The sequence below is a fragment of the Petaurus breviceps genome, unplaced genomic scaffold (genome assembly GCF_028583685.1).
Source record: "Petaurus breviceps papuanus isolate PSGF00001 unplaced genomic scaffold, PetGlider_PUasm1.0 688, whole genome shotgun sequence".
Lineage (NCBI taxonomy): Eukaryota > Metazoa > Chordata > Mammalia > Diprotodontia > Petauridae > Petaurus > Petaurus breviceps.
This window is the reverse complement of record NW_027186457.1, coordinates 205,065-221,306: the sequence shown is the minus strand read 5'-3', so window position 1 is coordinate 221,306 and position 16,242 is coordinate 205,065.

Sequence of the window (16,242 nt, the reverse complement as noted above, 5' to 3'; positions counted from 1 at the left end):
TTCTGTCACCTTTCCAATCTGAAGGGTATGAGGTGAAAGCTCAGAGTTATTTAAATGTGCATATCATATTATCCATATGGAGAGTTGGGTTTTTTTAAAAGCAAGGTTAAGTGACTTGCCCAGGGTGACACAACTAGTAAGTGTCTGAGGTCAGATTTGAACTCAGGTCTTCCTGACTCCAGGGCCAGTACTCTATCCACCTGGCTGCCTGATATGGAAAGTTTTCAGTTTCTTCTTTTGTAAAATGATGGGGATTGGACCAAAGAGTTCTAAGGTCTCTTTCAGCTCTAACATTGATAATTATTTTATAACTCCCTACCCTGTAACTTAAATAGACTGTTTCAAGTAAACAGAATCGGCACTTAGTGGTTTTTACTGGCAATCTGTTCTTCTAAATTGCTTTGAGTACACACCTTAAATGTCTCAGAACTAACTTCACATCTGGGCTATATGGGGCTATTAAGTTGATGTTGGCCAGGTCATTCTCCTGCCTTCCCATTCAATAGTTAATTAAACAGACTGAAAAGAAAATGATCTGCTCTTCAGTCCATAGGGAAGAGGAATAAAGGAGGAGTGGGGTGTGTGTGTGTGTGTGTGTGTGTGTGTGTGTGTGTGTGTGTGTGTGTTTTACTCCCTCTGGCAGGCACCATTAACCCTTTTACCAATCCAAGGTTAAAACTACTTTGGCAGCCCCCAAGGTCTCTGTGAATTCCTTCATTTTAGAATAATCATAGTCATTAAGGTTATGTCTAGTACCACCATTTATCAAATATTTATTAAGCATATAATTTATATAAAATACTGTCCTAAGAGATATGGGTAAAAAATACAAATCTAGTGGTCTATGCCCCCAAGAAACTTCCATCAAAATGAGCATTTAGCTAATTTTCCAAGTAAAACCCAATAAATTCATCTGACTTTAGGATTAGGACCTTCTGAGAAGTCCAGTGACTCCAGGAAGGAAGCTTGATTCAATGGAATAGGCACTTACCTGGAATCTGGGAAACCTAGGACCCAGACATGACCCTACCAGTAATTTGCTATGTAGTCTCGGGCCAGCAATTCCATCTCTGGGGCATCTGTTTTTTTCTACTGTGCAATAAAGCTATCTCTCTAAGATCCCTTTTAGACCTGACACTTTTATTTCCTATGCCTCGCTTTAATTTTTCATTTCGTGTGTGTGTGTGTGTGTGTGTGTGTGTGTGTGTGTGTTAGGCAGGACAATTTGCCAAAGGGAAGAGGGAGAGAGTTTTAAGGGTCTCTTTATCTATGGCACAACTAGTGAGGTTTGTATTGCTTGGAGGCTCTGGAAAAACTTTTTTTTAAATCTGGGTAACATAGACACTATCCTTACGATATCTAGCTTTAGCAGGAGCCACATCCTCTGATCAAAACACTTTGTCTAAAGAACATTGGTTTAGCATAGCCATCCCAGAATGCCAGTGCCCTGCACAGAACAGGATGTTCAAGATATAGCCAGCTCCTCCCCTCTCTGACAGTAGAGTTTTTCACACATTTGCATGCTCAATTTTCCCTGGCCATCATTCAGTAAATTTGGCTGTAGGAGAGATAACATGATGCTTTTGTCCCTTTATCTCATAGGGGGACAGTTTTAAGTTAGTCTTAAGAGGCAGTTATGAAACAGCCCTTTGGCATTAAAATCAGTCCTTTTTTCACACTGCGTCTTTCATCTCTCCTTGGGGCAATTATCTTTCTTTTGAAAAATTATATTGATACATTTTAGTTTGGCATAGCAGGAACTTCCCCCAAAACATACAAAATGTATTACCAACAAAACAGTTAATCTATTGTTAACAGAAAGGATGGATGTGTCCTTTAACTTTGATGGTGTGCTATTAACACTGACCATTGTATTTTTTTTAAAAGCAATTGGGGTTAAGTAACTTGCTCAAGGTTACACGGCCAGGTGTTTCTGGGTGCGTGCTAAGTGTCCGAGCCCGGATTCGATCCCCAGGTCATCCCGACACTGGAGCCGGTGGTCTTACTCGCTGTGCTACCTGGCTGCCCCTGACCATTTTATTTTGAGACAGTTTGATTGTGATTCCACATTGACTCTATTTACACTGTTGTAGACACTATTCTTTTGGCCCTATTTTCTTCATTCTGCATCACTTCTTCCAAGTCCCTGCATCTGTCTAAATTCCTCATATTCATTATTCGTCATGTTACAGTAATCTTCTATTACATCCACATACCATAATTTGCTCATCTATTCCTCAATTGCTGACCACATTTTTTGGTTTCTCAAATAATGTTGTTATGAACATTTTTGGGGATACTTATGGGTCTTTTATTGTTGTCAATTACCTCGTTGGAACACAGTTCCCCTAATGAAGTCTATGGGTCAAAGGAGATGAACAATTTAGTGACTCTTCTTACATAATTCCAAATTGTTTTTCAGAATAGTTAAACCAATTCACAGTTCCACCAGCAGTGAATTAGCATGCCTATCTTCCCACAGTCCTTGAACAGTGAGTTTTCTTTTTTTTTATTATGAACTTAACAACTGTCACAAATATCAAAATTACCCTATATGAAGGACAGAAAAATAAAAGGAGGATTGTATATTTAACTTAATTTCTGTTGTATACAACTTATTTTTAATTTTATTTTTTAAAAGTTTTTATTGGTGTGTTTTTCAAAAATCATCACAGTTCCCCCCAGTATCCCTTCCCCTTTTCCTCCCACAGATCTATCTCATATAACAAATAGTATTTTTAAGATAAAAAAAGAAAAAGAGGAAAAAAATCAGCACAACTGCTCAATAAATCAAAAAGATCTAAAAATATATGCAATGTACAATACACTGCAAAGGGGGGATAGGAGTGCCTTTTCATATCTCTTCTTTTAAACCATACTTGTACTTTACAACTTTACAACATCAACACCTGATTTGTGTGTGTGCATATATGGTTGTTCTTTGTATTTGTATTGTTGTATATATGTGTGTGTACATATATATGTATATATGTATATGGGGTTTATTTTGCTCTGCCTACTTCATTATGTATCAATTCATACAGATTTTTTCCATGTTTCTCAGTATTCATCCCAGATGTCATTTCTTACAGATAGCACCACTATTATATTCATGTACCACAATTTGTTTAGACAGTCCCACTATTAATGGGCATCTACTTTGTTTACAATTCTTGACTAACCCAAAAAGTTCTGTTATAAATATTTTGGCATATATTGGGATTTTCTTATCAATGGCTTCTTTTGGGGAATAAGCCCAGTAATGAAGTTTCCGGGTCAAGGGACACATGTATATTTTAGTTACTTTATTTGCATAGTTCCAAATTACAACTTAATTTTTAATAGCATATATTAAATTTAACATAATAGTACCCACAGAATCCCCTTTATAGCAGCCCCAAAGAAGGAGTCAGCTGCTTACTACTTTAAGACTTTCTATGATAGGAGTTCTAGAGGACTTTCCCCAGAGGACAAAGACCTTTAGAAACCAATGAATATTGCAATAAAGACCATTCCATACTGTCCCTGCCTTTTTTCTGTTGGAAGTTCTCTGAGGGTGGTCTCCTATACAGCACCCCCTCTCCTGGGCTTATCATCTCATCCCTCATTGTGCAGTTGTTTCCATGCATCCTAGTCTTCATGACACTGTTTGGGGTTTTGTAGGCAAAGATACTGGAGTGGTTTGTCATAGGGTTAAGTGACTTGCCCAGGATCACACAACCAGTAAGTGTCTGAGGTTGGATTTGAACTCAGAAAGATGAGTCTTCCTGACTCCAGGTCCAGTACTCTATCCACTGAGCCACCTCTCTACCCTCGGGGTCAGACAATTACCTGCTAGCCTCTATACCCAAAGGCCAATCAGTAACCTGGTCTTCTGTGATAAGTATCTAAATAGTAAGGGACTCCCGTAGTCAGTCTGCTTATTGGTTTCTGGGGGCTCTGTGGCATAGGCAGAGCAAGGAATCCATATAGCCTAGCCAAAAATTGAAAACTGAGCCCACCCTTCCCCGTCCCCACCATATTACTATCCCATTAGAGACCCTGAGCCTTCATTAAACACTTGTAACTTGACATAACCAAATAAATGCCTCAGAAACTCAAACAGTGGGATTTTCTGACATTAAGTTGTCATGGGTGACTATGATTGTGGAACATTGAACATAAGGTCAGTCATTTTCTATAATTAGTTTTGCTGACCCCTCCCTTTTTCCTACTTTATTATAAGGGATGTCTCTCTGAGAGAAGAAAAGTTATATTGGGAAATACAGGTGATGTGAAATAATATATCAATACAATTTTTTAAAGTGTGTCAGTCATTGCCATTTTTCTCCTTTCATGGTTCAAACTACATTAGTGGCTACTGACCTTATCCAGACCCCTGCTTTTCTCCAGGGTGTTAAAGGTTCAGTTATTTTACTTCATTCATTCACTTATTCATTCATTCACCAAACATTTATTAAGTGATTATTGTTGTATGCTAGGCAACAGGGGAAATGCAAAACTCAGAGAAGACAATACCCTCAGAGTTTATAATCCAGTGGGGGAAGAACACAGGCAGGGATAACTATTTTTTTCTGGTTATACACTTTATTAACAGTGTAAAAAAGAGATATATTTATTGCAACAAGGAAGATCCAACTAAAGTCACCTCTAGCCATCCACTGCAACTATTGACTTCTCTTTAACTCTGAAAACAGTTTCTTCATTTAGTTCTCTCAGGATGGCAAAACCTCTTAAGACTTTTCTTTTCTTTCTTTTTTTAAAAGAATTTTCTTTGGAGAAGAATAATCTTCTCCAAGAATGAACTAAAGTAATTCTCCAACTTTCCTTTCTTTTTAAAAATTAAATTATTTATTTTTAGTTTTCAGCATTCACTTCCATAAGTTTTTAATTTTCTCTCCCTCCCTCCCCAAGATGACTTACAGTCTGATATGAGCTCTATACATACCTTCTTATTAAACACATTTCATATTAGTCATGTTGCACAGAAGAATTGCAACGAATGGGGAAAACCATGAGAAAGAAAAAAAATAACAAAATAAAACAAAATGCTTTGTTCTACATTCTGACTCCACAGTTCTTTCTCTGTATGTGGCTGGCATTTTCCATCATGTGTCCTTTGGAATTATTTTAGATCCTTGCATTGCCAAGAAGGGCTAAGTCTACCAAAATCTGTCCTCACACACTGTGGCTGTTACTGTGTACAATGTTCTCCTGGTTCTGCTCCCCTCTCTCAGCATCAGTTCATATTAAGTCTTTCCAGGTTTCTCTGAAGTCTGCCTGTTCACCATATAACACAATAGTATTTAATTCCATTCATATACCACAACTTGTTTAGCCATTTCCCAATTGATGGGCATCCCCTCGATTTCCAATTCTTAGCCAACACTAAAAGAGCTGCTATGAATATTTTTGTACATGTGGGTCCTTTTCCCATTTTTATGATCTCTTTGGGATATAGCCCTAGAAGCGACATTTTTGGGTCAAACAGTATGCACATTTTTTATAGCCCTTTGGGCATAGTTCCAAATTGCTCTTCAGAATGGTTAGATCAGTTCACAGTTCCACCAACAATGAAATTAGTGTTCCAACTTTCCCACATCTTCTCCAGCATTTATCGTTTTCCTGTTTTACCATGTTAGCCAATCTGATAGTTGTGCAGGGATAACTATTTTGCCAATAATCAATAGTCATTATGAGGCAGCATGGTGTAATGGATGAAGCACTAATCTTGGAGTCAGGAAACCTGGATTCAAATCTCCCTTCAGGCACTATCTAGCTGTGTGACCTGAGCAAGTCACTTAATGGCTCTATGCTTCAGTTTCCTCATCTGTACCATGAGGGAGTGGGACTGTCTGACCTCTGGGGTCCTTTCCAAATCTGTGTTCTTATTGTCCTTCAATATACATTAGAAAGCACATTAATACATAATAAAGAACTGTGTGAAGATCCAAAAATGAATGTCATTCCCCCACAAGCATAGAAAGTACCTTTTGTGTTAGACTTTAATAGTTAATTAAAATTCATCAGGTAAGGAACAGTCCAGTAAGATGGACAGTCCAGGAAGAGAGGGCTGGAGATGTCATAGAAACATTACATTAGAAAGACAGAAATAGTCCAATCAAGTCAGAGTATAGAGTACATGGATGGCAGTCATATGAGATAAGGCTGGAAACATAGGGTAATGCCAGATCATAGAAAATTTCTAATGCCAGGTAAAATAGTTTGAATTTTGCTCAGAGGAAAATAGGGACCAATTTTTTTTTATTTTGTGTGTGTGTGTGTATAGAAATCTAAATCTAAAAGAAGGCACAAGATTACAGGAATGAACCATCTCTGGTTTATTTCGTTGCCCTGGCCAACTCTTCTACAGGAGGGATTTCCCCTTCACTCCTATGAGGAGGCTACTCCACACTGTGGCTCTCTTTACAGACCTGCTGATGTCTTGGTACTGGTTTTCTAACACTGTGATCCCACCCTGGTGTCCTTAGCAGAGACAAATCTCCTTATCTCCATTCTCTACTTTCAAATCTGGCTTGAATATGGCTATAATCTCTCCACAGTTCAAGGACTTTATGGAATGTGTTGTAGCTTTTTTCCCCTGAAGCTGTTTCTATTTTCCTTTGAAGTCTGTTCACTTGAACCTAATTGTCCTTTGTGTCATATTGTCCATGACCTCTAGTAACACTCCAGTTTTCTATGGCTTTTCCTAGGCAGTCTCAAGTCCACAATTTTTTTTTGTTTAAAAATTTTTTAATACAAATAGTACTGACCACCAAAGCAGGGAAATAATGAGTGTAAATAAAACATTTGAACATTTTAATTATGCACCAGTACTGTATCATAGTAAAATTGGAAACGAATCTTACCACTATAGCAAAAGTTTGAATAGGCTATTCAGGAAGACAGTTCACGAGGAAGCTTCTGGGGACTTCAGGGACATTAGCATTTGATTCATCAGAAATGATGAACTTCTTAGCTGTTTCCACTAATGTGATGGCTTAGTGCTGAAAGACGTGAGTACTTTCAAATGACAAAATGATTCCCCACTCTATGTGCTAAACCAGAGAAGCAGATCATTCCTTGGACTTTTTTTAAAAAGGAGAGAATGCTTCTGGTTACCTTTGCTATTTTGTTTCCCCTTACTCCAATCTCCCCCCACTTCCACACTCTTTTGGCAAAAAGTGTAGCCTCTCCACTCCCTGTGAGGTGCTGAAGGGTGCTACGCTCCTTCATCCCACTGCACCTCTGTACCCATAAGTCCACAATTATTGCTACTTCTGGGAGTACTGAGTAGGTAATGTAGACTTTTCTGAATAGACTAAAGGTGAGGTGAGTGTATCAAACTTTAATCACCAAAGAACAGGAGCTCACATTTCTACGGTACTTTTTTCTTTTTAAAAATTAATTTTTCAAGTTATGTTTGATGTGCCTTGATTTCGCCAGTTTCCCCAAATTTTGCTCCCCCTGCTCCTTCCAGAGAGCCATCCCAAATAACAAATAGCATTTGTTGAAAACAAAAAGAAAAAATAAAAAGTGGAAAAAAACAAGCATGATAGATAAATGTATAACAACAAAAATAGCACTTTAAGGTTTGCAAAGCACTTTAGAAGTATTATTTAATTTTTTACCTCAAAACAACCCTGGGAGGAAGGTGTTGTGATTATTCTCATTTTGTAGATGTGGAAACTGAGGCAGACAGAGATTAAGTGATTTGCCCAGGGTCACAGAACCAGTGTCTGACACAGATTCTTCCTGAAGTCATCTAGATTCCGTGTCCCATGTATTCCATACACTTTCCCACCTAGGTGGCATCAAAAACATATACAATGGACCACACCCATGGACTTCCTGACTTTGCATTTCATCATTTGAGTCATGCTTGTTCTTTATAATTTTGCAACATTCATTTTTGAATTTTAGTGTGTGGTTGCTTTTTCCATTACATGGTTATAGTTATTGTGTATGTTGTTTTCTTGGCATTTCTACCATACTTTAAAAATTCCAAAGAGCTTTCCTCATAACAGCTAGTAGTGCAAATATTAATATTCCCCTTTTACAGCTAAGGAAACTAAGACCTAGAAAGGTTATCACACAATTCATGGATGTTACAATGGGTCCAAGGTCTCCAGACTTGAAGACCTAATGGCTTCCACTGTTTCATGTGGTTACATTTCCATGAAGAAGTAGAAATAAGATTAAAGAAAATTTTAAAAAGAAGAAAGAGAGAGAGAGAGAAAGGAAGGAAGGAAGGAAGGAAACTTACAACTGCACTGTAGCCTGAGGATTCAAAGAGGTGGTCTGTGCTGGAAGTGAGATGATTTTGAGGGCTTTGAAGAAGTTATTTTTAAGGTTTCTGAAAAAGGCAAGGATGCCAGATGCCTATAAAAATATCACAGATGATATCACTACTTTAAAAAAGGCAATAAAGTGCCAATTATTACTGATCAATATGCCCATTTTGTCATCTCTACAAAATTTTCACGAGAATAATCTACATGTTTATCAAGGGCATCTTTGATGAAGGAGTGAAAAGGGAACATAGAAACTTTTAAAATGACCACATCTTTATTGTCACATGATTGTCTGAAAGCTTATATAGTGCACAAAATCTCCCTTTGCTTTTTGTTTGTAGACTTGGGGACAGGCACTGGCCATTTGATTTCACTAGTATAAACAACTGCAAGGAGAAACTCTACCAATGCAGGTTACCATCTTTTCTACAACATAATAGTCTTAGAGTGGCTTGGAGCACTGAGAGGTTAGGTGAGTTACCCAGAGTTACACACCCAGGATGTGTCAGAGGTAGGGTTTGAAACTGGTTCTTCCTGGATCCAGAGGTCAGCTCTCTGGCCACTGTGGCCACTGGGCCACAGTGCACTATCAATTTTCTTTAAAGAAGAATATTTTATTAGACAGAGCAAAATTCTGCCTCCACAGCCTTCCTCCAGCAATGTTATGCATGAATATGTTAATGGCTGGCATTTATTTAGGATCTTAAGGATCTGACTGGTGCTTTGTGTATACCATTGGGTAATCTCCAGTTGTCCTGATCTATATCTTGCCACTAGACCCAATGACTTCAGAGGAGAAAGTAAGACTGGTGACCTTGTACAGACCTTCCTAACTTCAATCCAATTCACTTGAAAGTCATGGCATCATTTTCCTGATGTCATGGTCCTCTTCAAGAATGAAGGACAAACCACACACACAGTATGTATATTATCTCGTGTGATCCTAACAATAACTCCAAGGGAAGTTCATATTATCATTCTTATTTTACAAATGAGGAAACTTACGTTCAAAGAGATTAAAATGGCATATCCTAGTCATGAACAAAGTAAATTTCAGAGATGAGATTTAAAACCAGGGCTCTCCTGTTTTGGAATCTGAGTTTATATTTATGTCACTGCTGCCCCCTGGAGCAAGCACCTATGAGGTTCTGTGAAAGATTCAACAGTAGAGGCAACTTAGTCCTATGAATCCTCTGACTATTCATTTTTAGTGGGAAGAGATTTGACTTCATTGGTCAGCCAGTTACTATAATCCCAGAAAGCAAGGGGCAGATGATAGAGGTAACAAGATATTAACACATTAATTGACTGCAGAGACATATCTCTATCTATCTATAATTTATTTATCATCTATATATCTATGCATCTATGATTGTATGTATGTATGTATCTATCTATCTACCTATCTACTGTCATCCCTTTATAAAATGTTAAGGATTTCTCTGATTGAACCAGAAGGACAAAAGATCAAAATGACAGATGACCAAAAGGGCAACAGGGAATTCATATTAACATTTTTAAAGAAGCATTTATTAAACACCTGCTATTGTGCCAAATGGGGTCACAAAGAGTCAGACATGACTGAAAAATGACTGAACAATAACAATAAAATGTGCCAGGCACTTTACAAGTATTATCTCATTTGATTGCACAACAACCCTAGAAGTTAGGTGCTATTATTATCATTATATAAAGAATTTACATAATATTTCTAGAATAAACACACATTTGCATTATTTATAGAATAAATGTATATAATACTTATGGCATAAATACACATAATATTTATATGATTTATAGAATACTTATAGAATACATTGATAATATTGATATAATTTACAGAATAAATTTATATAACCTACATTATTTATAAAATATGAATATATTTAATTTAATAATATTACAGATTATAATTGTATTATTATCATCATGATTTTTCCTCATTTTACCTTTGAGGAAATTGAAGCAGACAGAGATTAAATGATTTGCCCAGATTCACACATCTAGTAAGTATCTGAGGCTAGATTTGAACTCAGGTCTTCCTGACTCCAAGCCAGTGCTCTATCCACTGCACTACCCAGCTATCAGATGATGGGAATAATAGACTAGATGGGAATAATAGACTACAGCATATTTCCAAGAACTGCACACATGAAATAGTGTAAAAATGTGTGGAAGAGATGTGTGATGAGAAATGGTTAGTCAGTTATGTATCAAGAGTGAGGGATAGTCAATAGATAGCCTGAACACTGTGTTGGTACATACATAATACTAAAGGTCCTAGCAGAATTGCCTCTGTATTTTGATTGTATCTCCTCATGGAGAATTTACCTGAAGACAAGAACATTCCGTCTCCACTTTCTCTAACTTTTGGGTTGACTGGGGTAGAATAATGGAACAGAGAAAGCATGAGGCAGATAGAGATTAAATGATTTACCCAGACATGATAAGGAAGGACAGAAGCAAAGGATACCACCACCACCTAAGGCTGTGATTCAAATGTAATGAATAAGTATAAGATAACATGAAATTCAAAAATCCCAGGAGCAAGTATAGTAGAAAGTAGAAAGTATAGTAGAAAGAACACTGATTTTGGAGTCAGAAGCCATGGGTTTGCATCCTGACTTTATTTACTAACTGTGTGATCTAGGGTAACCCGTTTAAGCCATTTGAGTCTTTGCTTGCTTGTCAGTGAAATGGTAATAATAATACTACCTTCCTCACTGGATGGTTATGAAAATGAAACGAAATCATGTATAGACAATGCTACATAACCTCCAGATTATAAAATAAAAGAGGTCCTCTCCACCTGGGTCAGTAATAATCCCAACCATCACTCCCAGGTCTGGCAGAGAAAAAAAAACCAGAAACATTCCTGAAAAAATCTCTGTAATGCAGCAAAGACAAGCACGCTGGGGGATCATGGATAGTCTGTGTCTGCCCACACATATCAGTGAGCACAGCTATAGAGAGTAGACAGGGGAGCCCAATGGTAAGCTGATGGCTTGTTGCCAGCTCTGAATTGTGGCTACAGATAATCCCATCCAAGAGAATGCCTGGTGAGGAGAGACAAAGAGGATATTCAGGAAAGGGGAAGAATAAAGTAAGCAAATGAAATATTTATAAAATGTAATGGGATGAATGTTTTCTTTTTTTTGCTTTTTGAAGGGCAATTGGGGTTAAGTGACTTGCTTACTGGCTAATAAGTATGTCAAGTGTCTGAGGTCGGATTTGAACTCAGGTCCTCCTGATTCCAAGGCCCGTGCTCTATTCACTGCACCACCTAGCCGCCCCAGGATGAATGTTTTCAAAGAGCTTTGTATTTCTTTGCACAATGTAAATACTCTGTTGCTATACTCTATTACTGTTTAAGGGTGGTTAACCTTGCTACCTAATGCACATGTTCCAGATAAAGATTTTGCATGAAAAAAATGCTACATAATTTGGGTATAAAATCTTTTCTATAAAAAAATTTTATGGTCCTTAATATTGTACCAGGACTGAGAAACCCTCTGTTAAATTCCAGCAAGGCAACATTTTGGACAAATTTTTACAAAATGAACAAATTAGAAATGTACTTTTTAGCAAAGCGGGCAATAAACTTTCCCTCAGATATAGTATGGGAAGAAATTTAATCTGAATTAAAGAAGAGCTTGGAGAAAGTTATGGTTGACAGAGACATGGCTACTAAGAAAAACTTCTGGCTTTTAAAGTTGGTGTAAGAGAAGACATCAGCTGCTGACCAACTTACTGACAGGTAGATAAACCCAAGAACACAGGGAGAAGCAGGCCTCCCCACCCCAACTACTAGCCTGATTCCAGCCTGGCCCCACCCTAGTCAGAAGGGAGCCACCAGCATACCCCAACCAATGCTAACCAGTGTTACTGAAGAAAGGTCCAAAAGGAACAGCAGTGCCTCATAGACCACCAATCCTACTACTGCTGTGGCCCCTTTAGTCATTGTCCAGGGGAGCAGCCTTGATGATAAGACCTGGTCACTGCCTCTGCAGGGGCTGCACTTCCACTTCTCTGGTAGCCACAGTTAAGAAAAGAAAGCTCTCACCAAATACTGTCAGTAGTTCAACATCAGAAATAGATATGACAGGGTGGCTAGGTGGCACAATGAATAGAGTACCGGCCCTGGAGTCAGGAGAACCTGAGTTCAAATCCAGCCTCAGACACGTAACACTTACTAGCCGTGTGACCTTGGGCAAGTCACTTAATCCCAATTGCCCTACCTTCACCCCCTCCCCCACAAAAAAGCAAAAAAAAAATGGATATGACTTTATTCATGAAAGTGATGTTTAAAGAGATACATTACCCATCTGCCTTGCCAATGAACTCTAAGGACCACTGGATCTTTCCTTAAGACTTGTAGCCGAAACATCCCTATACATGTCACCTCTGCCATTAGCATGTGGGCCAGTTACATTTGGAAGGGAGGATTATCTTGTTTTTCTATTGTATGCCCAATATTTAGCACAGTGCCTTGCACATAGTAAATGCTTAAGAAATGCTTATTCATTCATTCATTTATTTTGGAGAGAGAGGGAAATAAGGCTAGGATGAGAAGACAGGTGGAGTTTGTAATCTGTCCATTGAGATTCAGAGGAAAAAACACTGTGATTGATGTCAGAGGATCCAAATTCCAATCTGAGCTCTGCTACTAGTAAAATCTTGGGCAAATCACTTAATCTTTCTTTCTTTCTTTTTTTAAGCAATTGGGGTTAAGTAACTTGCTCAAGGTTACACGGCCAGGTGTTTCTGGGTGGATGCTAAGTGTTTGAGCCCGGATTCAATCCCCCAGGTCATCCTGACACTGGGACCTGTGCTCTTACTCGCTGTGCTACCTGGCTGCCCCCACTTAATCTTTCTTAACCTTAATTTCCTTATCTGTAGAAATAAATGGATTGTAATAGGTCAGTTGTTCCCAAACTTTTTGATCTATTTACAGTCTTCAAAATTATTGGGAACCTCTTTACACTCTTGAAAATTACTGAGAACTTTAAAGAGTTTTTGCTTATTTGGGCTATATCTATTGATTATCTTATTTGAAATTAAAACTGATAAAATTAAAAAATATTAATTTATTTAAAACAACAATAAATCCACTGCATATTTACATAAGTAGCACTCTATGAAAAATATATTTTCTAAAACAAAAATGTTTAATGATAGTGATATTGTTTTAGATATTTTTGCAAATCTCTTTTAATGTCTGGCCTAATAGAAGAGAGTTGGATTCTCATATCTATTTCTGCATTCAATCTCTTGAAAAATGTTGTTTTGGTTGAAATATATGAAGAAAATATGGCCTCTTATATATGTAATTGGAAAAGGAAGGCGTATTTCTGTAGACAAATAATGTCAGTATTATTATGAAAATAGTTTTGACCTCCTGGACCTACAGAAGGGATCTTGGGGACCCCCAGGTGTCTTCAGACCATTTTGAGAGCTGCTGTAGTAGGTGATCTCTAAGGTCTTTTCCAGAAGTAAAAGCTATGGTTCTTTCATTTGTAGTTATTTACATACTTATAATATTTTCTTTATTACATTACAAATTCATTGAGGCAGGAACAAATAACATATCTTTGTATCTTCCATAGTCCCTAGCCCAGTACTTTGTGCAAAGTAGGAGCTTAAATGATGATTGTTGATGGGCTTCTACTTAATTTCCAATTCTTTGCTGCTACAAAAAGGCTGATATTCATATTTTTGTGTGTATTTTGTGTGCCTTTCTTTTTGTCACTGACCCCCATTAGGGTCACACTTAGGAGTGAGATCTTTGGGTCACAGGGTATATACATATACATACACACATATATGTGTGTATATATGCATATATATGTGTATATATATGTATATATACCTTGTGACCCAAAGATCTCACTCCTAAGCATACACACATATGTATATGTGCGTAAACATATGTATATCTATCTATCTATCTATCTATCTATCTATCTATCTATCTATCTATCTATCTATCTATCTATCTATCTACCTATCTACATATTGCTTTCTTACCATAGTTCAAAATGGCTTGACAAATTCAGGGAACTCATGCCCCTGTTTTTCCACAACCCTTCCAACACTGACTATTTCTATCTTTTGTCATTCATGTCAATTTACTGGCTGTGAGGTAAAACCTTAAAGATGCTTTGAGTTTTCATTTCTTTTGTTATTAGAGATTTGCAGCGTGGTTTCATATGATTGTTAATAGTTTTCAATTCTTCTTTGGGAATTGTTAGTTCATATTACTTAAACACTTATCTATTGAGGAATGGCTAAATAAATCATGGCAAATGAAAGGAATGGAATGTACCTACGTAATGGAATGGAATGTACCTACGAAATGGAATGGACCTAAGAAATAATGAATATAATGAACAAAGAGAAGCATTAGGAAGATAGATGAACTGATGTAAAGCGAAACAAGTGGAACCAGTATGTTAATACATATGTACAGTGACAACAACAATTTAAATAGAAACAACAAAAATGGAAATTGAATCGTATGAAATTATAATGATCATGTTTGACACCCTCAAAAGAAAAGGAAACCCTTATACTTCTTTGTAACTGAGGGGAGTTAGATATATGGAATATTATGGATAATGTCAGACTTTTTGATGTGTTTGTTAGTTTAGCTAAGCTACTTTTTTATTTGTTATTGCAAGAGATAGCTCTCTGGAGGGAGAGAGAGGAAAGAAAAACTGAGACATGAAGATAATTTTAAAAACCAAAATAATTCAAATATATGTTTTAAAGAAGTACAAAGGAAATAAAAATTTAAAATAATGGTTTTTGAACAGAATTGAAAGGAGATGTCAAGCCATTACAGGATAATTGGTCAGCACGGAGCTGTCCAACAGGCAGTTGAATTTAGTTGTATTTAGAAGATGTATTGGGGGGCCTTAGGCTATGTAGCCTGCTTGGAGCTGTCCAAGGTTTCATCCAAAGTTATGCTAGGAGGAGGAGGAAGTTGAGATTGTATGGGGAAAGTGAAAAAAGAAGGCTATTCTGTAGGAGATAAAATGAGGAATTGGTAGGAGGAAGCATCTGGAAGATTCAGAGGAGGAATCATCTTAATTTGATGGGGTAAATAAGAATGCCTCTGATAGTCTTGGGGTTACTGGTAAGAGGAGGGATTATTGTTGCAAGAAACAGCTTTAGGTTTGATTTTGTGGTTGTGTGTTAAATTTGCACTCCCTCAAAACCCCTTACCTCCTTCCTGGTTCCTCAACTTGCTCATTTCTCATGACCTGTTCCCCGACCCTACCTCAGCTACACACAGGGATCTTTTGAGGTTGTCATCACCTACAAATGCTCCATCTCCCTGTTTATTGATTCTGAAATTCCCTTACTTGATCAAAATGTGTTGTAATTTCTCCTCCCCTCCTTCCTCAAAACCCCAAATCCTCTTCTTCATCCTCACCATGACCTCCAATTACTCAACCCCTTGGTTCTTTTCCAAGCTATCATTCCTGCACTTGCTGCACTTTCCTCCATCCCCCAATTTGACCACTTAGTGATTGACTTCAAACATACAGTCTGCTTCTCTTGAATCCCTCTATCACTGATCTTGCCCTATCTGGAAGATTCTCAACATCTAATGAGAACTCATATTTCACTGAAAAAAAAAAACTGAGGCCATTTGCAAAGAACTCTCTCTTCTCCTGTCCTCATCTCACATCACCCAGATGCTTTCTACCACATCTCCATCTTCACAACTGTCTCATAAGGAGGTAGCCCTTCTCTTTACCGAGGCAAAACTCCCACATGCACTTTCTGTCTCCGGCAGATTGTCTCTTCTATCATCACCATTCTCTTCTTGTCTATTGGCTGCTTCCCTACTACCTACCAACCATTTTGATTCCTCAGTCCCCACAAGCAATCATACCATGTGTCTCCTCTTTTCTGTGGCAAAACCTTTGAGAAGGCCATA